Source organism: Homarus americanus, unplaced genomic scaffold, assembly GCF_018991925.1.
Source record: "Homarus americanus isolate GMGI-L3 unplaced genomic scaffold, GMGI_Hamer_2.0 scaffold43895, whole genome shotgun sequence".
Classification (NCBI taxonomy): domain Eukaryota; kingdom Metazoa; phylum Arthropoda; class Malacostraca; order Decapoda; family Nephropidae; genus Homarus; species Homarus americanus.
Genome location: NW_024738072.1, coordinates 1,260,410 through 1,284,640, shown reverse-complemented (window position 1 = coordinate 1,284,640; position 24,231 = coordinate 1,260,410). Strand labels below are relative to the sequence as shown.

At 48.4% G+C, this 24,231-nt stretch overlaps 1 protein-coding gene across 2 annotated transcripts in view; it reads right to left on the bottom strand.

Annotated features, from left to right (window-relative positions):
- Positions 1 to 23,161, bottom strand: part of LOC121873683 — a 42,859-nt gene extending 19,698 nt beyond the window's left edge. For both annotated transcript variants that reach the window (XM_042377370.1, XM_042377373.1), the window contains exon 1: positions 22,757 to 23,161. The gene's annotated coding sequence lies outside the window, so the exon portion shown is untranslated. The remainder of the gene's footprint in view (positions 1 to 22,756) is intronic.
- Between the last annotated feature and the right edge of the window lie 1,070 nt (positions 23,162 to 24,231).

Sequence of the window (24,231 nt, the reverse complement as noted above, 5' to 3'; positions counted from 1 at the left end):
TCGTCTCGTCTTTTCCTTGAGTGTTTGGCCAGAGACAGTCAATAGTGGAACCATATTCTCAAAAAAATCCTAACTTATAATTTAATGACGACGTTCACAACCCCTTCAAAAAATTCTTCTAAATTAAAAATACCATTAAAGAGATACGTTTTCTTATCTTTAATAACGTAATAATAAAATAAACAATTCTAATGGATAACTTTTATGGAATCCGGATTTAAAATATTGTGAAGAAGGAATGTTATCTTGTTCCCGGGGACTCACAAGCTGGGTACACTCTATTACGTATCATATCTTTACAAACTCTACTTAAACAACATCAAATAAAACACTAAACACAATAACTGTTATCAAAGCATCACGTTAAAGACACCTCCTGTAATATATAACAGCCAAAATATAAATTAATGTTTGTTGATTTCAATGTCGACACCGCAACCCTGACACGACATTTTTCCCAGCGTCGCCGGCAGCGTTGAGCAACTTCAAGATCAAGGTCAGGGTGTGTGTCCTGCTCGCTTCCTCCTCCCACATTTCTTCCTTTATCTACCTATATACAGTCTGGGGGCTTTATAAGACATGATAAATACGGCTTAAAGGATTCATAAGAAGAGTTATTAAAGAGTATTTGAAGTGTTAGTTACATCGATGTATTCCTACCGTCGCACCCATAGACGATGCCAGACGTACGATACACAGTAGATTATCGTACATGTGCGTGTATTGTGGTGTACATTTCTTACAGTGTGTGTATGTGAGTGTGTGCATGTTTAGTCCCGTGTGCGTGTAGTGGAGCATAGTAATAGCTCTCATTCAGGAGTGGGGGGGAGGAGAGATAAATAAATGCGTGTGTGTGAATTGGCGATAAAAAAGTAAACACGAAAGAGAGAGAGAGAGAGAGAGAGAGAGAGAGAGAGAGAGGGGATTTACCGTCCAGAAAAAAATTATATTAGAGGTAGAGAAGCAAGAGTGACTACATCAGAGAGTAACATAGCTCGAGTAGTGAGGAGGAGGAGGGGAGAGTAGGAGTGGCACGTCATTCATATTATTACTGTGAACAAGAAGGAGGTAACCAGGTGAGGCCTTGGGACACACTGCCTGCTGGTACCATATAGCTGCCTCAAGGTGGATCTGATTAACTCGCCAGGTATGAACGAGTGTGAGTGAGAACAAGTGATGAACAGTGTGATGGGGGGGAGCCACAGTTTGCTCACAACTCACAAACCAGTTTTTACACCTCCCCTCCTTCTGCGCCCCCCTCCCCCTCCCTCCTTCTGCGCCCCCTCCCCCCTCCTCCTGCGCCCCCCTCCCTCCCTGATCTCATCCTCCCTCAGACACACAAACATGGCCTCTATCAACACGACCCAACCCAATGGGATATTTACTCTTATGCATCTCACTAATAAGGGTCATTTTAGCTCCACGGTTATAATGGCAATAGTTCTCATCTGGAATAAGTATAAAATGGCGGGGTAAAAGGAACGATGGGGGATAATCTATGCGGGGAAAAAAAATATTAACAAAAACAAGTTCGCGAAGACGTGAATTGGTGGTGGTGGGTGAGAATAAGGGCGGTATTTCCCTGTGTGTTGTCCCTTGGTGGTATAGGTCCTTACTGCACGGCCAAACTGGAGCATCCGTTCCAAGGACACCCCGACCATCCTACCCTGATGTCCTTTCCGCCATATTGGGAACTCCAGGTGATAGCGAGGAGGAGGCGTGGCCACTACCTACGTGTTGGCAGGTGATGTATGTAGTCACGGAGGTTCTGGGGGTCTTCACGGAGGCTCTGGGGTCTTCACGGAGGTTCTGGGGTCTTCACGGAGGCTCTGGAGTCTTCACGGAGGAGTCTCTCTTTATGGTCTGGGTCGCCTTGGGCTCACCTGTACACACACACACACACAACATATTTCCACTTAAGGAATTTCTGCAGCAAGACGAATACAGGACTGAGAAAGTGAGTGTGGTTGTGTGTTAAGGCCTCGTGGCCCTCATCCTCACACCTCGAGTTCCTGGTATTACCCTCGAGGCCCTCCCTTACTTCTCACCTGTCTCTCCCACTTTTGTCTTCACAGGGTAGTTACGTCACCTCACCTCTCCACTACCTCGTCTTCCTCCTCCTTCTCACAGCTAACACGCAATACCTTACCCCTCCTCCTTCCTCTCTTCAGTTTTCCCTCTCTCACTGTTACCTCTCATAATGCAGTTCTCATCTCTCCTGCCTCATCTCCTACCCTCTCCATCACCGTCACACCTCTCCCATCCCAGCCTCCATCATCCCTTCACACCCCTCCCCGCCCCCATCATCCCTTCACACCCCTCCCGCCCCATCATCCTTCACCCCCCTCCCCCATCATTCCTTCCATCCGTCCCCTGTGTACCGTTCCCACCACCACAACAAAATCTCGCTCAGCCTAACAATAAAGATCTGCATTGGTGTTCTGGCCGCGATGCTCACCGACCTGCAGTGACTGTCAGAGGCGCAGATGCATACGGGATTCATTCATGGAAAGTTGAGGTGCATTGCCTTTGTCTCGCGAGGCAAAGTCTGCAACAAGAGAAGCATTTTGTGTTGCAGGGCGAGGACGGGGAGGAGGTTGACAATGCAGATTCTGGTCACTAGAAGAGGCCTCCTATATCTGTACTGCCTCAAGGACCAATTTCCCTCGTCTTTAAGTAAGGATTCTGGGCCTTAGTCACCCTACCGGTTGGGTATTGTCATCACCCGACACAGCTGATTCACATGCAGATCAAGGTGAATGCAGCCGCGCTTTTTGTTATGGAAATATACTGACACACTGAATCCTGAGGCTGTTGGGGCTTATGGGACAACACTGGGAACGTAGAGGACTTTATAGGATCTACGAGGATCTCATAGAACAGGCTCGGGCCTTTAGGATTCTATAGGGGATAACTAGGGATTTGTGAAGCATTGTGGAACCAGGTGGGAGAAGGTCGACGATGATGATGACTACCTTGTAAACGCTGCCAGGTGAGGCGACTCTCTTACCAACATTAACTCCTACGTCACACAAACACAACATGAAAACAAAACTAAATTTATAAATATTCTCTAATTTATGCAAAAATTGAGCACCGAGAGGGTGAAAAGATTAATAATACGAGACTATTGATAGACGATAAACACGTCCGTTGGCAGAAGTTGTTTACACATTAAGAGTCCTGTGCAATGTTAAGACAGTAACCACGAACCAGATTCACAAAAGATCGTAATTAAAATCTGTAAAGAAAACACCTAACCAATTAACTTAAGATAAAACACAAAATAACGTACTAGAATATATATATATATTAGTCACAAACAAGCATTTAGATAGAACATTTATATTGAAAAAGACAAGTGAAAGTATTTGGGTTCAGGGAGCGTGAGTATAAATGTTGATGTTGGTGATTTGGGCGAGTAGGAATCTCTCTTTCCCTCTCTGTCTCTCTCTCTCTCTCTCTCTTTTGTTGTTCACGACTTGATGTTAAGAGATGGCGGGGATTACGGGAGAGAAGGAGGAAGAGGTGAGGAGAAGGAAGAGGAATCGGAGGAGGAGGAGGAGGATGGTGCAGAGGAAGTTAGGGGACGAGGAACTGTGGCTTTGGGGAAGAATTGAACGGATTGAGGAAGAATTGAACGAACTGAGGAAGAATTGAACGGATTGAGGAAGAATTGAACGAACTGAGGAAGAATTGAACGGATTGAGGAAGAGGAAGTGAGACCCTGAAGAAGTCTGTTTGGGGTTGAAATACTGCAGAAGGAGGAACAGACTGAAGAAAAGACCCAGAGATTGTTGGGGTGATAATGATGACGAGATATAGTTGGGGGTCACTGAGGGGGAGGAGGGTTGGGGGTCTGGGGTCACTGAGGGAGGAGGAGGGAGAGGGAAGGGGTCACTGAGGGGTAGTGAGGATGAACTCTGGGTGGGGAGAGGAGAAGGGAGGAGGGGGGAGACTACACAAACAGGGAGGAACATCACAGGGGCAGAAAGACACACACACCCAGTGGTTGTTTTTGGTGGGAGGGGGAGGGGAGGAGAGAAGGAGGGAGTGGGCATATACTAAAGGTCAAGGTTTAGAAGCGGCACAAAAATCATCTTACTTCATGATGATAAAATGTACACATGACCTTGACAGTTGTTCAGATTGATGTTGGTCAGATGTAGCAGACTGTTGTATCTCTCCCACCCTCACCCTCCCTCCCCCTCCCACCCTCACCCTCCCTCCCTCTCTCCTACCCTCACCCCTCCTCCCTCTCCTACCTCAACCCCCTGTCTATCCCCACCCCTCACCCCCTCTCTATCCTCACCCCTCCCTCCCTCCTCTCCACCCCATCACCACGCCCATGCACCTCCTACCCCCCTCACCACACACCCCTCACCCCCCTAATCTCATCACACCCTGCCCTCCCTCTCACCCCAACGACCCCTTTCTTGTCGTCACCATCCTAGACCATCCTCAAACTGCTTCCCTTGGCCCATCCTTGCCCCTCCTATGCCCATCCTTGCCCCTCCCATCCTTGCTCCTCCTATGCCCATCCTTGCTCCTCCTATGCCCATCCTTGCTCCTCCTATGCCCATCCTTGCTCCTCCTAAGCTCCTCCATGGTTCATCCTCACCCTCACCCCGCCCCGCCCATTTAACGAAAACCTTGACTGGGGAGCAAACATTCCTCCCCTCTCTCCCTCACCTGGCGGAGTGAGGTGTGAGAGAAACACAAAAAAAAATAAATTAAAGAATAAAATGAATAACCCATAAAAAAAAAAATTAAGATAAAAAAGTAAAAATAAAGAACTAAAAACTAAAATCAAGTTAATCCGGACAGACAGGTGGCAGAGGTTGTAGGGTCAAGAAGAAGCTGTACCACTCGTGTCCATGTAGTCGGGATTCTCAGGTGCAATAATGTGGGTGATGGCCTTAATTAACCTGACCTGGGAACAACCTGTATATAACCTTTTAGCCGGGATTTTCTCATGATCGTAAGTTAAGGTGTGTGTGTGTGTGTGTGTGTGTGTGTGTGTGACTAGACAGAAGGTGAACGCCAGGCGGATGTTGCTGTTTGAATGAATGCCCGTGCTGGAACTGTCTTTATCCATAGCGAAGTCCCTCCTTACCTCACCTGTCTCCCCCCCCTCACCCATCCACCACCTCCCTCCCTGACCCATCCACCACCCCCCTCACCCCCTCACCCCTCACCTCACCACCCCCCCTCACCCACGTCTCGGTATGACTTGATCTTGTTTCCCGCCGCCCTTGAGGAGGTCCGGACTGCCAGTAACAGGGAAAGGAAACCTCGTCGTGAGTTACTGTATCTTCAACCTGCTGCTGCTGCTACTTCTACAGGAGCAACAGTACAAGTGAGGGTAGGTTAGGTTACGTGTGTGTGTGTGTGTGTGTGCGTGTGTGTGCGTGTGTGTGTGTGTGTGTGTGTGCGTGTGTGGCCTTAGCACTCACCTACTCGATCAACCTTAGCATTGCTATCAAGTACACCACACACCACACCACACCACACCACACACCACACACACCACACACACACACACCACACTACACCACACATCACACACACACACCACTCACACCACACACACTCACCACACACAACACTACCACCACAACCACACATCACTACCACACCACACCACAACACCACCACACCACACCACACATCACTACACCACACCACACCACACCACACCACTACCACCATACCACACACACACACACACACACCAACAACACACACACTACCACACCACACATCACCACCACACTACACCACAACACACCACCACACCACACCACACCACACACACTACTACACCACACCACAACACTACCACACACCACCACACGTCACTACCACACATCACTACCACACTACACCACAACACTACCACACTACACCACACATCACTACCACACTACACCACAACACTACCACCACACACCACTACCACCACACACACAACCACCACACACACACTACCACACTACACCACACAACCACCACACACACACACACCACACACCACCACACACACACCACCACACTTCACCACACTACACCACACGTCACTACCACACATCACACCACACACAACACTACCACACTACACACGTCACTACCACACATCACTACCACACTACACAACACTGCCACACTACACACACACACACACACACACACACCACACACACCACACACACACCACCACACACCACCACACACTACACCACACAACCACCACACTTCACCACACACTACCACACTTCACCACACCACACACACACACCACACACAACCACCACACTTCACCACACACTACCACACTTCACCACACACACACGACCTTGGGATATCGTTTTTTACACCGTCAGTGTTCTGTTGTGTCACACTTTACTCTCCTCAGAAAAGCCGAAGGACACCCATGAACACGTCACCTCCCCAACCTGCACCTTGGCCTGTAACCTGTAGCAAATCTGTGTTGGACTGTAGCCTGTATTACCCCACTGGACTAGAACCTGTGATGCTAAGTGGTGGAGGTGGTGGTGGAGGACAGGTGGAGGTGGAGGAGGACAGGTGGAGGTGGAGGAGGACAGGTGGAGGGAGGTGGAGGAGGACAGGTGGAGGAGAACTGGTGGAGGTAGAGGAAGTCCAGGTGGAAGAGGTGGAGGTGTAGTGGAGCGTGGGTGGTCCTCCACTGAGCATGGCATCATTTTTCGGCCCGAGGAGAACCCTGGAGGCCGTCGTGGTCCAGGGCGCGGAAATACAGCCAGGTAACCACTCAGCCAGGTAGCCAGCCAGTCACTCGGTAGACAGCCAGGTAGACAGCCAGTCACTCAGCCAGGTAGACACACAGCCACTCAGACGGTGGCGGAAACTGAATGGCCAAGACGAGATATTGAAAAAAAAAGTTGGTCCTTGAAACACATTATTTAGGTGGGAGACACAACCATTTCTTTAGCTGTACGTTAACCGAATATACGTAAACGGATGTACGTAAACGGATGTACGTAAACGGATGTACGCTAACAGAATGTAGGTTAACCGTTTATAGTACTTAAACTGGATGCACGTAAACAGATTGTACGTACAGTCACCCAAAAAAGTTCTGTCGCGAACCATGAACCCCGAGATTCAGACTCTTGAATCCGAAGCATTTATGGACGGAATAATGTATCGTGGTTCGCTACAGGACTTTTTTGGGTGACTGTTCGTTAAGTGGAGCACTGTGAGTCTACTAGTTGTGTTAGACATATTGAGACTAGCTATGACCTGGCCTAACCTAACCTAACCTCTAATCAGGTGTTCCAGGTGTGCTGTGTTTACCTGATGGAAAGGAGTGACGTCAGAATCCCCCCCCTCACTATACTGAGTTGTTATCAAGAGCATTCATGGGGTTAAAATGTGCTCGCTTACACACTGATACCTCCTGCTCGTGTCCTTGTGTTGGGAATGAATAAAAATCATATCCATAACACCTGGTTTAGTTTTTTAAGCATGAATGTTATATTGTAGTGGATATAATAATGGTGCATAGTTGTCCAGCGCCATTAATGACAGAATGATGCAACATATAAGACTCGGTAAAGCAAATATTGATGTATTTTGCTTGAGGTCTTCCTGTTGTGTCAAGTCCTTGCTTCACCTGAAACCCTCACTCACCACCCACCCGCCCATCCACATACCTCACTTACCGCCTTGCACCCACCCACCCGCCCACGCAATGCTCCCTCCAGCCTAGCAATACACGCCAACGCTTCAACTGGTATGACAGTATTCAAGGTTACACAGCATCAAGCAGGATGTTACAAATACTGTGTGTGTGTGTGTGACTGAGACAAGGGTGCTGGAGTGTGGCGTAACAACACGGACAGGTCAAGTAGTTGTGTGGCGGTTCAGTCCAGTTGTGGAGTGGATGAGACAACACCAACACCAGCGCTGACCACCTCACCCCCAGAGGCATCTCGTGTCAGAGGTCCTGACGGCACCTTCGAGGCTCACCATTCCTTCCTGGCGTCCGGCGCAGCAAGGAGGTCCTGGGCTGCCGCGGGCGAGCTGAAGGTCACCTTGGGACGCGCATCACCACCACCCGTGTTATCACCTGGCAGGGAACGGTAGAACACCCAGTACTGTGCCACTGTCACACGCCTTTCAGCGCCCCTTCCTCATGGCTCAAGTGTCCACCACACACCTGTACTGTACCTCGCCACACTCTGACAAACTACCGTGAGGAAAGAAGCATTGCATGCATCTGGCATCTTGCTAACCCAAGACGCAGGTTATAACGCCGCGGCGTTTCCGATGTCTTCGTGTTACTCCTAAAATGACTCACCAGGTCGGCCTCGCCAACGTGTACAGGAAAACAGTCAAATATATTCACAACTTAGATATTTACGTAACAAGGCTGACTGGAAAACTCTTGAGCTTGTTCAAGGTCACAAGGACTAACACAGGAAATCTGGCATCAGAGAGCCTTGCTTCCACCCACAACAAAAAGACACCTTGGTGCTCGCCCCTCTCCCCATCACTACCGTCGTATGGACACTTAGTTCTCTCTACCTCAGGAACTCACCTGACGACGGCGTGAGGGACACAGCCTGGTCCTGTACCTCAACACTAAACTGACGAAGACAGAGAAGTGAGGTAGACGTCCTCCTCCACCCTCACTCCCACTTGACACCGTAGCATTGCGTAAAGGTGACTTTGGAGGGCAGGATGAGGCAGACGCTGGGATTTACTTGAACCTTGACACACCCCAGCCATATAGAGGCGCACCGGGACCACTATGACAGTGTAGAGACACAACTATGACCCGGTATACACATCCGCGCTCCTCATGTACACAAAAGAATACATATAAAACACACACCAACATCCGCTTACAGACGCACACACACACACACACATATACATAAAACACACATTAAAACAAACAAAGAAATACAACAAGGGTGTGTGTGTGTGTGTGTGTGTGTGTGCACGTCCTTCCCGCTGTAGCAAGGTCGGTGATGCCCAACGCCCGGGTAAACCACTTCTTATAGCGACAGCCACCGACCACGCCCTCAAATACACCCATAAACAAGCTCGGGTGATGGGTGGGGCAGAGTAATGGGTGAGATGAGGGGAGACATTTCTATGGGTTGACAAGATTATGGGGGCGGCCAGGCGGAGGGGAGGGGGGGATTTGTTCGTGGTCAGAATATATCCAGTTTAGTGGCGCTCTGAGGACCTTGTTGTTAGTGGCGCGGACAGAGTCAACACCTGGTACCATCATTACAAGACGGTGGTAAAGGATTGAGTTCTATTAGCTAGTTAGGTTAGATTAAAGCTTAAGTGGTTAATCTTCAGGTGAAATAAGCTGGGGGGGGAGGGGGGTGAATCTTCAGATGATCCGACGTTGTGAACTTCCTTATAACTGGACATGGTGTGGACGCTCCTGGGACATGTACTACGTGTTGGGTGTGGCTATGGGTGTGACCTCTCACTAACACCAAGAAGGTAAACGAGATAATTAAAACCCATTGGCCCCACCCTCCTCCTTCCCATCTCCAACTGTCATCATATTGGTGGTAATATTTCCTTATTAGTCGCGACGCCATTACTCGATCTTGCCCTGAATTCTTTGTTTACAATTTGCATCTCTCAACACCTGGCATTGGACGTATTATAGTTTAGGGAATATTTTACGTATTTTCAAGACTTGTGTAAGGATATAGAAAAAAATATATCGTGTGTTGTTTAATAAGGTGTTGAGGTTTAATTATAATGAATTTTTAAGAGGTGAATCAGGTGTAAGATGAGAATAGGGTGGGTAGCATCGTACGGCTGGCAGGGACGACGATGCTCTACTTGCGCCGCCTCAAGGTTAACAACAACTGCCTGGCGTCGTCTTCTCTCATCCTCACACAATAGACAAAAAGCGCGCGCAAGATGTCACTGTAATGACCATGAGAAAAATGTTTGTGCAATAGGTACGAGGTCTTCACTCATCACGGCTACCAGGGGAAAAAAGCCTAAAATATTAAGTCATAAATAATTGAGAGAGGTTTGTAAATAACGCATTAATTAACGGTTCAGACTCTTTTTAAGTTAATGATGATCATGTTTTAAGTTTTATTAAGTTATAGTGAAGTGTTACTTGTTAATATTTACATCATATAAAAAGTACTTGAGTGTTATAAATGTGTTTAAGTATGTAATATTGACATGGTAATGAGAGAAACATTATCTTCCGGGTGTGTGGTGTTGAGTTTGTTGACTGTTGACACTTCCGGATAGCGTAGTTGCGGTAGTGTTACTGCTACTTAATGTAAAGTAATATAAACCGACGATTATTTCTTGCAAGTGAACAACACTTTTTTATGAGTGGCTAAGTGAGTGTAATTATTAAAGTATCCAGTTACTATGTTACGTAATGACCCGACACTTGGCCGGCGTATACGCTTGTCCAGTTTATGATGTTGAGATGTACTTATCTAGTAAAATAGAACTTTATGTAACTACTACTAGCTTAAAATAGGAACATATTATACACTAAATAAGGAAAAGAATTTTATTGCGCTGTTCATCCTGCTTGGGGGAAGAAGAAGAGGCAGGAATTATCTGCTTGCCTTAATGCAATATGGATTTAGTAACATCTTACGAATTTTTAGCAGTGAGAGTCAGTGACAAACAAGGATGCATCAGAAAAACACCAGACGATGGCATTGAGAAGACAAGGGTAAAAACCGTAGCAATTTCTTCCTCTATTTTTCGTTCACAAGTTTGTCATCGTTCACCCGCCCTGACCACTCGTGATGCCCCCTCCCTCCCCCTTCCTGACCCCACCCACTGCCCCCATCCTCCCCCTTCCTGACCCCACCACGCCCCTCCCTCACACCTACCTCCTTCCATAAGTAGCTTAAAATAACTGACTCTCAGTACCGACTTCTCACTTCTCTCGTCTCGTATCTCACCAGGAGAGATACTAAGAGATAACAGGGGGGGGTGGTGGGGAGGGGGTGGGGAGGGGGTAAAGGGCTTCTCTAGTGTGGCACCTTGGGAGGGGAAGGAGAAGGGGGCACAATTGGCCTTGGTCAGGGTGTGGTTGAGGGTCCTTGAAGTTCCCAGGGGCAGGACACACCCATCACGCTACTGAGGGGGGAGGGGGAGTGGGGGCGCCTCACTCCTGCTGGGGAAGAAGCCCTGAGTGGACGTGACCAAAAAACCCGCAATATATTAGTGATGGTGTGTGTGTGTGTGTGTGTGTGTGTGTGTGTGTGTGTGTGCGTGTGTGTGTGTTAGGTACTGGTATTAACAGAGAGAGAGAGAGAGATATCAGGACCACTAAGACCATTAGACGATAAGACTTGCAGGTGGACCAGAGAGGACCATGAAGGACCACTAGGGGGGCCACGCCTTAACACAAGGTGACTTCCAGGGTCATCTGTCCTGTCCGGGGGGTGAGTCCAGCTTACTGTACGCGGTGCCAGTTTTTCTGTGTGTGTAATAATGAATAATAATAATAATAATAATAAACGGTTTATCAATATAGTTGCAGCCAGTGGCTGAAAAATACAGACTTTACATTTGATTTAGACATAATGATATAATATGTTGAATACATTTACAGGGCTGTACAGTACATAAATCAGAGTTGTTTATTATTTTAACAATAGATGGGATGGTGCTGTTCTTATATCTATCGGTGCAGGCTCTGGGCTGAATTTTGTTGTACTGGCGAACTGTGTGTGTGTGTGTGTGTGTGTATGTGTAACTGTGTGTGTGTGTGTGTGTGTATGTAACTGTGTATGTCTGTGTGTGTAATGTGTGTGTGTGTGTGTGTGTGTGTGTGTGTGTGTGTGTGTGTGTGTGTGTGTGTGTGTGTAACTATGTGTGTGTGTGTGTGTGTGTGTGTGTAACTGTGTATGTGTGTGTGTGTGTGTGTGTGTAACTATGTGTGTGTGTGTGTGTGTGTAACTATGTGTGTGTGTGTGTGTAAATATGTGTGTGTGTGTGTGTGACTGTGTGTGTAACTATGTGTGTGTGTGTGTGTGTGTGTGTGTGTGTGTGTGTGTGTGTGTAACTGTGTGTGTGTGTAACTGTGTGTGTGTGTGTGTGTGTGTGTGTGTGTGTGTGTGTGTGTGTAACTATGTGTGTGTAACTATGTGTGTGTGTGTGTGTGTGTGTGTAATTATGTGTGTAACTATGTGTAACTATGTGTGTGTGTGTGTAACTGTGTGTGTAACTGTGTGTGTGTGTGTGTAATTATGTGTGTGTAACTATGTGTGTGTGTGTGTGTTACTGTGTGTGTGTGTGTAAGTATGAATGAGCGTGTAAGTAATGAATGGATGTGTGTGTGTAAGAAGTGGATGTGTGTGTGTAAGCATGAATCTGTGTGTGTGAGTTTGTATGTAAGTGTGAAAGTGACTGTGTGTGTCTGTGTGTAAGTATGAATGCATGTGTGTGTGTGTGGATGCATGTGTATTGATGAGAGAGAGAGAGAGAGAGAGAGAGAGAGAGAGAGAGATACACTGTCACCTGGGCTAAAACTTTCTCCATGAAACATCAAACAAACAAGTAAACACGTCATAAAAAATACCACAATAAACAACTAAATTAAAACAGGAAATAAAACACCATATAAAACAATAAACAAAATAATAAACACAGGAAATACCCCCCAAAATATAACTAGGCTCGTGAAAAACAAATGACTCACGAGAAGCAACAATTATCCCAAAGACCACAACGTAACAAATATTTAATAAACACCAATGCGAGGTATAATGAGTGATGATATATTAGAGAAAGAGATAATGAAGAGAAGAGAAAGAGAGAGAGAGAGGTAATGGGAGATAGTGTGGGTTGAGAGGGGATCAATGCCCGCAGATGGCCGCAGAACTTCTAGGTAGGTTACTGGGTCTCTCAGTCGCATCGCTCCCATGCACACACACACTCACTCGCCTCCTTCCCGCCTCTACACACACATGTTAATACCTCCTTCTCTACACTTCCTACGGTATATAACTTTCTCTAACTACCTCAGATACCCCGATTAGTCATTCCTGGTGCCGTCTACAAAACTACAGGCGTTCGTAACTCCAGGAAATGTTGACAATTCTTAAAACAACTTTTCAATATTTACAGGAAGAGAGTTCCATCACTGGGAAGAGGTCGATGACGTCGTGGAGAAAGTACCAATAACGGAAGAGTTCATAGAGTCGACGCCTCGTGATTGGCCAGTGCATACACGACGTCACAGTTGGAATATGGATAGGCAGTGTGAGTACAGAGATGGAGTTCTGGAGGACTACCTCACCCTCAAGAATGTCTATAAAAACACACACACACACACTTCCCTTTCCGGCGACTGTCCTACTTGGCAGAGCCGTCCCGGTCATTGTACTGGTGTGAGTGTGTGTTAACCGGGGGATACCTGTGTGTCTGTTAAACCGGGGTATTATATACAATACCCCCGTCATAACTACCGGTTAAAAGAGACAGTCTGGTTGGTGTAGGAAGCTGTTCATGTCTGCCTGTCTGGTGTGTAATAAGGCTATATAAGGAAGACCCTGACTGTTTGACCTCTAAGTATGTCACCTTGTACAACTTCCTCCTCCGCCCTTTCTCTCATTTATCATCTACCTTCTCCTCCTCTATCTTCTCTGCTCTCTCTCTATCTCTCACTTTCATTACCTTTCTGTGTCTTTTTTAATGATTTATTTTCTCTCTTACACTCGTATTCTCTCGTATTCTTCAATCTATGGCTTTCTCTGTCTCTCTCTCTCTCTCTCTCACTTTCTTTCTCTCCTCTGCCCCTTTCTCGCTATCTCTGTCTTTCTCCTCTCTTTCCCCTCCCACCCCTCTCTCTGTGTCTGTCTCACGCCACCTGTACACTCGCTCACCACCCTGTACCACCTTTCTCCTCCTCCAGCGGCTACTGAGACCAATGTCACGGCCAATGTGCCGGCCTCGTCTCAGGACTCGGTGTTGTCAAGGTGGTATTTCCTGGTGAGGTGTCTCTCTCTCTCTCTCTCTCTCTCTCTCTCTCTCTCTCTCTCTATCAACACCATCGGCCCCCCTCTCTCACCTCCGCCCCCCTCCCCAGCTGGTGGGAGGTGGTGTGGCCGGTCACTGAACTCTGCGATGCTCCACTTCTTGGCTAGTTCAAGCTGTTATGGTGTGGCTCCCTCTGGCGGCTGTAGTGGTGTGGCTCTGGGGGGTGTGGCGCGTGTGTTGTGGATGGCTTCTTCCTAGTGATTGTAATGGTTGTAGTAGTGGTGTGGCTCTGGTGGTGGTAGTAGTAGTAGTAATAGTAGTAGGAGTAGTAATAGTTGACCAGTACCACCACCATGCACTATAACAACAACCACAATCACTGCACCCAATAATTCTTACCACAACTACCTTCACCCCCCCAATTGGTCAACTACCACCATTATTACACCTGTTCACCTGCTGTTAGAGATCGGAAGCTCACAACGGGTCCTGAAGGCGAGCGTCATTCTCCACACCCCGGAATGTAGTTTCTTAAAGCGACCCTCCTCTTCTCTCACTCGCTCTCTCTGTCTCCCTCTCTCTCTCTCTCTCACTCACTCTCTCAGTATCTCTCTCTCTCACTTTTCTGTCTCTCTTTCTCATCGTTGCCAATCACAGGAATACAAGACAGGTAATTAATGAGACAGGTGTGGCCCTTCAAGCATACCAAACACAGGAACATTATAGAGTGTGTGTGTGTGTGTGTGTGTGTATGGTTGTATACATAACATCCATGGATAATACTGACATAGACACACACACACACACACACACACACGCACACACACACACACACACACACTGCACCAGAAACTTTAATGAGAGACCAGAGAGATATATAATTCCTTCCCTTTCTTTCTTCCTCCCCTTCCCTTCCCCTCCTTCCCTCCTACGCCATTCGGGACCCTCTGTCCCACTCTCCTTCCCTCCAGAAATGCACAGCCCCTCATGTGGGGGAGGGACATCCTTTTCTACACGCCCACACCACTACACTCACCCCCTACACACGCCCATGACCACTAAGCACCTGCCCCACACACGCCCACATGACCACTACACTCACCCTACACACGCCCATGACCACTACACTCACCCCCACACATGCCCATGACCCTAAGACTCACCCCTACACACGCCCATGACCACTACACTCACCCTCTACACACGCCCATATGACCCCTAAGACTTCACCCCTACACACGCCCATGACCACTACACTCACCCCCACACACGCCCATGACCACTACACCACCCCTACACAATGCCCATGACCCCTACACTACCCCCACACACGCCCACATGACCACTACACTCACCCCTACACACGCCCACCACTACACTCACCCCCACACGCCCACACCACTACACTCACCCCTACACACGCCCATGGCCACTACACTCACCCCTACACACGCCCATGACCACTACACTCACCCCTACACACGCCCATGACCCCTACACACGCCCATGGCCACTACACTCACCCCTACACACCAAATTCTTATATTACCGAGACAATGAGTTAAATCTCCCTCCCCGCTCAGTAAGATTCTGGAAGCCTTGACATTGGCAGTGGGATTGGACACCTCCCTCCCTCCCTCCCTCCCTCCCTCTCTCTCTCTCTCTCCCTCTCTCTCATTACCTGTTCGACGTCTCAAGTTTCTTTCTTCACGATTTTTCTCTCTCTCGTTATCTGTGTTTCCTATTCTCGATTTTTTTCGTTCTTTTTATCTTTTTTTTATTCATTTTCTCTTCTATGCTTCCACTGATTTTGACTTTTTTACTCTCTCTCTCTGTCTCTCTCTCTCTCTGTCTGTCTGTCTGTCTATCTGTCTGTCTGTGTGTCTGTCTGTCTGTGTGTCTGTCTGTCATTATTATGCAAAAGTTACATCACCATGGTAACGTAGAATGTAAACACAAAACAAATGACTGTCTTGTTGCGAGTTATTCTCATACCAGATGACTTACAGTTATAAAGCTGTAAACACACACACACTCTCTCACACACACTCACACACACTCTCTCTCTCACTCACACACACACTCACACACACACTCACTCACACACACACACACTCTCTCTCTCACACACTCACACACACACTCACACACACACTCTCTCACATACACACACACACACTCTCTCTCTCACTCACTCACACACACACACACCCCTCTCTCTCTCTCACACACTCACACACTCTCACACTCTCTCTCTCACTCACTCACACACACACACACACACACTCACACGTTATTTGGTGTCATATATGATATAAACAACACCACAGGAGGAGGAGGAGGAAGAGAAGAGAAAGAAGGAGGAGAAGAGAGAGGAGACGAAGGAGGAGGAAGAGAGAGGAGATGAAGGAGGAGGAAGAGAGAGATGAAGGAGGAGGGAGAGTTGGAGAGGGAGGCAGAAAAGTGGTTGGTGGAATAAGTGTTTTTACGTCTGTGTTTAGGAAGAGAAACATAAGTGAAGAGGAGGAGGAGGAGGAAGAAGAAGAAGAGGGGAGGAGGAGGAAGAAGAAGAAGAAGAGGGGGAGGAGGAGGAAGAATAAGAAGAGGGGGAGGAGGAGGAGTGGAGTGTTGTGAGGGTTTTGTTACTGGCTTGAGAGTCAACGACCTAGCTGGGTCCCGCTCTGGTCCCACTCTTCTCCCCCACTCTTCTCCCCCTCTCCCTTCTTCCTTCCTTACACCTGTCACCATCATCCTTACCTCTTCTTTCTCTCTTCATCATTGTTGTTGTCGTGTTCCCACAATTCTCGTCTCTTCAAAAGTTTATTTACACTTACACCAATTCGTGTTCTTTCTCTTCTCTCCTTCCTTATCTTCTTACTCCTCTCTCTCTCTCTCTCTCCCCCTCCTCCTCCCCCTCCCTCAGTATACGTACACCCTTAGTGGCTAAACTTGTATTACTTATTTGTGATCAGAGACTTCTGCCACCCTCACACACCTGTCGATTAGTAAACTCTTAATGATAATCAATCCCAAACTGCTTACCTGTCACATTACACTGTCCACCTGTCACACTACACTGTCCACCTGTCACACTACACTGTCCACCTGTCACACTACACTGTCTACCTGTCACACTGCACTGTCCACCTGTCACACTACACTGTCTACCTGTCACACTGCACTGTCTACCTGTCACACTGCATTGTCTACCTGTCACACTACACTGTCTACCTGTCACACTGCACTGTCTACCTGTCACACTACACTGTCTACCTGTCACACCGCACTGTCCACCTGTCACACTGCATTGTCTACCTGTGAATCGTAATGACTCGTCAATTGATTCGATGTTACAAGTGATTCAGTGTGTTTGTGGTGATAATGGCAGGTTGTTTGATAGGCAGGTGTTGGTGACTGCAAGGTGAGATGGCCCCCCTCCCTCTCACCTTGACAAGCAGACATCATGTTAACTGGAGGAGGGAGGTAGTGGAGGGGGAGGTAGTGGAGGGATGGGGAGCAAGTGGAGGGATGGGGACGTAGTAGAGGGATAGGGAGGTAGTGGAAGGGGGTGGTGGAGGAGGAGAACGAGTGTACCACCAGCACATACTTGTGGAGGCCGAGGTGGATAACTACTTGTGGAGGCCGGGGTGGATAACTACTTGTGGAGGCCGGGGTGGATAACTACTTGTGGAGGCCGGGGTGGATAACTACTTGTGGAGGCCGGGGTGGATAACTACTTGTGGCCGTGATGGAATTTCCACTTCCGCACCGTCGACCAGCCGGTATTCTCCCCTCCCCTCCCCACCACTATTTAGGGGAGTATATACAATAATTACTCAACAGGGACATATAACCTTGGAGTCGAACCCAAAGACCGTTGATAAAGACAGTGGTTGAGAAAGTTATGGAGGACTGTAGCCGCGTGTTTTGGTGGTGGCCGAGTGGCTGCTCCCGGTCAGTCACCTTTCGACTTACTTTCTTAGCGCGGGTGTTCCTCCCTCCACAGTGACGCACACGGCCGGGTGAACATCTTTTAATTGTTGGGGGAGAGTTTGGAACAATTGTACGAGACTCTGAACAAAGTCTGGAGGTTTGGTATATGTTCAGTAAGAAGTTTGAACATGTTTTTAGAGTATTATGAATATCAACATAATCTTCTGAACGTTACAGTATCTTGTTGAACACTTTCCATCATTGTAAATATTTGGAATATTCAGAACAATTATGAAATCTGGTGAACACATCTAAAAAGTTATGAACAACCTTGCCATAGTACCATGCGGTGTGTGGCAACATATGTGTGTGTGTGACGACTCTGGTAACACTGTCAGTCATGTGGCAATATGAGTCAAGGTGACGTCACCATATGTGAGGTTTGGCGACCACGGCCCCCCACCAGACGTGGTAACACTGTCCTCACTAACACTCAGGGATCACGGTGTCTGGGAACACTGTCAGACACGTGGCAATACAACTGTCGGAGGTAACTGGTGACTGTCGGACACAACTGGTGACAGTGTGAGGGTGACACACCTGGGGTTGGTGACCAGCGGTGCTCGTTGACGTGCCAGGCCGCCGGCGTGGCCAGGCGGCGCTACTCCACGAAGGAGGAGGAGGAGGTAAGAACGAGCGATCGATGCGGCGGGTAGCGGGACCTGTGGCCGACCCGACCGACCCGGCTAACGGGACCGTAGCAGCCCTCATCCGTCCGTCCAGGCCGGCCACGCCTTCCACACACACACACACACCGTGGCCCTTACACTCTCCCTGTCCAAAACACACACACACACACACACACACACACACACACACAAACAAATACAGGAAAACTTTACACTTTCCTCGTCCACACACACACACCACACACACACACACACACACACACACACACACACACACACACACACACACACACACACACACCACTCACACACACACACACACACACACACACACACACACACACACACACACCACACACACACACACACACACACCACTCACACACACCACCCCACTCTCACACACACACACACACACACACACACACACACACACACACACACACACACACACACACACACACACACACACACACACACCACCACTCACCTGACCTTTACATTCTCTCTTCGTGGCCAAGGTGGTGGTCATGAAGAGGCCAAGGTGGTGGTCATGATGTGGCCAAGGTAACTGTGTGACTCTGGGGACGGATGTAGTGAAGGTGAGGCCATGACTGAAGTGCTGGGGTGGCCATGTTAACACTGAACGGTATGGCCATGACTGAAGTGCTGGGGTGGCCATGTTAGCACTCAACGGTATGGCCAAGTTGGGGGGCTGGGGTGGCCACAGGTGAGGGACAGGAAGTAGGAATAACTGTTATTGTGGCCATTACTCTTATTTTCAACACACGGAACAGTGATGACACAGCAACAGTAACAGTCTGACGTCACCCACCTGTGTATAAAGAGGTGTTGTTCCTATACACACGAACACCTGTGACCCCTAACGAAGGATGGGGGGAGGGGGGGAGAGGAGGAAGGGACAATGAACGTGGAGGGGAAACAAAAGAAGGTCGAGGGGTGTGTGTGTGTGTGTGTGTGTGGATGTGTGTGGATGGAGCTGAACGGATTTAACCTAAGCTGTCACCCGGAAGACTCTGCTGCAACCTTCACCCCGGAGTTACGTTCTGGTCCACTCCTGTCTACCACTGTGGCCAAGGTACATGAAACACTGTGGCCAAGGTACATGTAACACTGTGGCCAAGGAACATGAAACACTGTGGCCAAGGAACATAGCTAAGTCTCAAACAATCCCTCCTCAATGCTCCGGGCGGCTAAGATGCTCTTCCTTAAATGGTTACTGTAGAAGTTACGGAGCATTAGTTCCTGAAGGGTAGCACGTCTAGTTAGCATGTTCCTGAGGGTTACCTAGAGTGGGGGGGGGGGACAAGTCGCACCAACCAGGTACTTAATGTCCCGTACAGGGGATGACTAAGTAACAAAGTAATATTAGTTATTTAATATTTAGAGAAAAAGAAGCACAAGTTTCTTAATACAATTTGTGGTGTTACTGTAGCAGGGAGTAGCCAAGGAAGAGCGGTTACTTAATGTTCCGTAAAAGAGACAGGTGGAGAGTCGGGGGGAAGGGGAGCGGGGAGCAACAGGTGTGTCAGGTAACAGTAACAGCTAAGGAACGCGCGCGAACCCCATCCCTCTTAACGGCCACTAACCGAGCTGGCGCCGAAGAAGTACCGTAAACCACTATAGCCCGGGAGGCATCTAGGGCCCTATAATGGTCGAGGAGAAGACCCTGACCACACACACACACGCAGGAAGCCTCACTAACACGCTCACCACCACCTTCTTACATCAGTCAAGTCCTTCAACCAAGATCCAAAACAATATATTTAATTTAATGATCCTACGGGAGTCCTATCATGTTATTTCCTGCCATGAGAGGTACGTCTTGGAGTCCCCCAGCGGCGAGATAGAGGGGCGGGGGAGGGGGGGGGGGGGGGGAGGGGGGTGGAGGGGAGATAACTGAATGGAGTGAGAAGAGGGAGAGAGGTGGAGGAGCCGGGAGAGACAGGTTACTGACCCAGGTTACGGTCATTCACGTAACCTTTGACCCTGACCATGAGTTCCCCTCCGTCCACCACACCGAGGTCACTGTCCACCGCCCTCACCTAACCACAACACCATGAGGGTAAATATTGATCTGTTTGTTATCTATGTTAGGCCGTGTTGGCGCTGGAGTCCGGATACAGTAAACAAAATCTTGGGCCACAATAGCCTGAGAGGGCCATGGCCATAATATACAGAGGTCGTGGTTATAATATAGAGAAAGGACCGTAGCCACAACAAACTGAGAGGGCCGTGGCCATAATTTACAGAGAGGGCCGTGGCCATAGCAAACATAGGTACCCGTGGCCATAAAAGACTGAGAAGGCCGTGGCCACAATACACTAGAAATACAGTGGCCACAACAGAAAACACCGACCACAAAATCAGTTCGAGCGGCCTCTTGGATAAATGGCCACATAACGGGTGACCTCCTGGAGTCTGCACCACATCACAAGAGGCCACGAGGTCCGGTGTTAAAGGCCTCATCCTGGCAGCAAACATCAACACTACAACATCACCTTAATACCAGGGTAACGTGTCAATGTCCTTCAGGTACCAGTCACGACCTGGAGCCTTGTTAGTGTACCTGTATGACCGCAGGACCTGTAGGTATATACTGAATGACCTTAACACCTGTAGACATAAACTATACAAGGACCTGTGACCTGTAAAACGTATGTAAAGACCTGTGACCTGTAAAACGCATATAAGGACCCGTAGGCCTATAAGAGCTCCAGATATAGCACTGTTCAGCCCTCTACCTCCCCTCCCCGTGTTACCTGACCTTAGTTTGTTCACTGACATTGACTGACTCATTCTGTCAACCTTGTTCCCACCCACCCCACCAGTGACATACTCCAACTCTCACGCACTCCTCACACACGCACTCCTCACACACGCACTTCTCACACACGCACTTCTCTCACACTTTATATTATATACGCTATTCCTCTTTTTCACTCTTTATCATTTATTCACACTATGCACTCTCTCTCTCTCTCTCTCTTCATTCATACTAAACACTACCCCTTTCACTCACACTACACATTCTTTCCTCCTCATTCACTCACACTACACACTCACACTACACATTCCATCTAGAACCTGTTGGAATTTTTCAGTGGGACCCGGCACCGTGTGTGTACAGTATCAGACAGCGTGGGAGAACAGGAGATGTGAGAGAACTGCCTGAGAGAACTGGCTGAGGGGTGAGAACTGGCTGAGAGGTGAGGTAATTGGCTGAGAGGTGAGGACTGGCTGAGAGGTGAGGACTGGCTAAGAGGTGAGGACTGGCTGAGAGGTGAGGACTGGTTGAGAGGTGAGAACTGGCTGAGAGGTGAGGTAATTGGCTGAGAGGTGAGAACTGGCTGAGAGGTGGACTGGCTGAGAGGTGAGGACTGGTTGAGAGGTGAGAACTGGCTGAGAGGTGAGGAATTGGCTGAGGAGGCTGAGGTGAGGACTGGCTGAGAGGTGAGAACTGGCTGAGAACTGGCTGAGGTGAGGACTGGCTGAGAACTGAGGTGAGAACTGGCTGAGAGGTGAGGACTGGCTGAGAGGTGAGGGACTGGCTGAGAGGTGAGGACTGGCTGAGAGGTGAGGACTGGAGAGGTGAGAACTGGCTGAGAGGTGAGAACTGGCTGAGAGGTGAGAACTGGCTGAGAGGTGAGAACTGGCTGAGAGGTGAGAACTGGCTGAGAGGTGAGAACTGGCTGAGAGGTGAGGACTGGCTGAGAGGTGAGAACTGGCTGAGAGGTGAGAACTGGCTGAGAGGTGAGAACTGGCTGACAGGTGAGGTAATTGGCTTATCAGTGTTGTGAGACAGGTGAGGAGGTGTTATAAGAGAGATGTGACAGGTTTACGGTAGTTACTATACGACTTAATATGTAAGACTTGAGTTTTTCTCAAGGTGTCAACACAACATAACACACGCAACACACCGGTCCCCTTCCCTGATTCTACCAAACATCACAAAACACAAACATTTTCTATAAACATTAATCTGTAATGTTTAAGATTTAAGTTTAGGAAGGAAAAATAGACGTCCCCCCAAAACATTACTTAGATGAACTAGTTTGTTGGGTAATTAAGGGGTGGTAGTTTGAGGGTGTAGAATAAAGGTAGATTACATGGATTGTACTTACGTGGATGGCTGGTGGATAAGGTTTTGAGTTTGTAGAATATCCATAAGGAAGTCCCAAGAATCCCGGGGCACGTAAAGCACTTCACTGCGGTACAGACATTGGACAGCACCTTCACACACACACACACACAAACACACACACAGTTGAGTCACCACGAGTCACCACGAGTCTCTTTTGCTGCCACGTAACAACACACAACACCACAATCTTTGCACGTAGTAGTAGTAGTAGTAGTGGTGGTACGGGAGCACGTAGATGTACCCAGTCAGCACGTAAATGAGGGAGATTTGTTATGGGTAGTCGTGGTGGTTAGGAAGGGCAAACACCATTCACGTGTCTGCCGAGAGGAGAGCGTATGGGGGTAGTGATCGTGTGGCGGCGGCGGCGCGTGTGCTCACTAAGGCGGTCTGGGGCCAACTGAGTATTCAGGTCCTCGTCGACTAGAACCGGGGCCATCCCTCAGCCCCTCCCCTCCCCTCCCCTCCCCTCATACTCTTACGTGGACTAAACATTAATACTTGGTGGATGAAGAGACACCCCCTCCCTACCCCTCTGACTTGACATTGTGGAGTGGAGGAGGTTAATGGAGAAAGTGGATGGAATGGATAGGTGGATGGAGTTCCTGGAAGTGGAGGGCTGGGGCGATGGAAGGAAGAGGGAAAGTGGAATGATGTGGATGGTTGTTAAGGGGTGGATGGGGAGGGGGGGTAGATGGGGAGGGGAGGTAGATGGGGAGGTAGATGGAGGGAGGGGAGGTAGATGGGAGGGGAGGTAGAGGGGAGGTAGATGGAGGGAGGGGGAGGTAGGATGGAGGAGGGGAGGTAGATGGAGGAGGGGAGGTAGATGGAGGGAGGGGAGGTAGATGGGGAGGGGGAGGTAGATGGGGAGGGGGAGGTAGATGGAGGGAGGGGGAAATAAAGCGTCAGGTATATCTATTCATTATTTTACTGTCGATTTCTGCTGTGATATTCATTCTCACTCGTGCTGTTAGATGCTGTGCTGTACTGGGCTGTATTGTCATGTGCTGTATTGTACCAGGCTGTCATGGGCTGTAATATGCTGTAATCTTTAGTAATTTAGTAAAAAGTTCGCGGCTGTGGCTTACTGTGTTAGGAATTGCTGTGTTGTGACGTATTGCTGTGAAAAATGCTAAACTGTGACATATTGCTGTTAAAAGTCGTATTCTGTGACGTATTGCTATTTTCAAGGTGATGTGCTGTGACGTCAGGCTTATATCAAGGTGCTGTGTTGTGCTGTGCGGGAATGTGTAAAAATGCTGTGCCGGTAACTAGTGTGAGGAGGCCGAGTGGGAAGTCAGCGTGAGTAGAATTTTTATTTATTTTTAATCTTTCGAGTTGTATGTTGAACGAAAAGAATGACTCACCTCTGATTTTTTTCCTTTCGTCTGATTGTATAATGAATAATTATTTTTTAAATTTACGTTTGAAATCAAAAGAAATTGATGTGATTTTTTT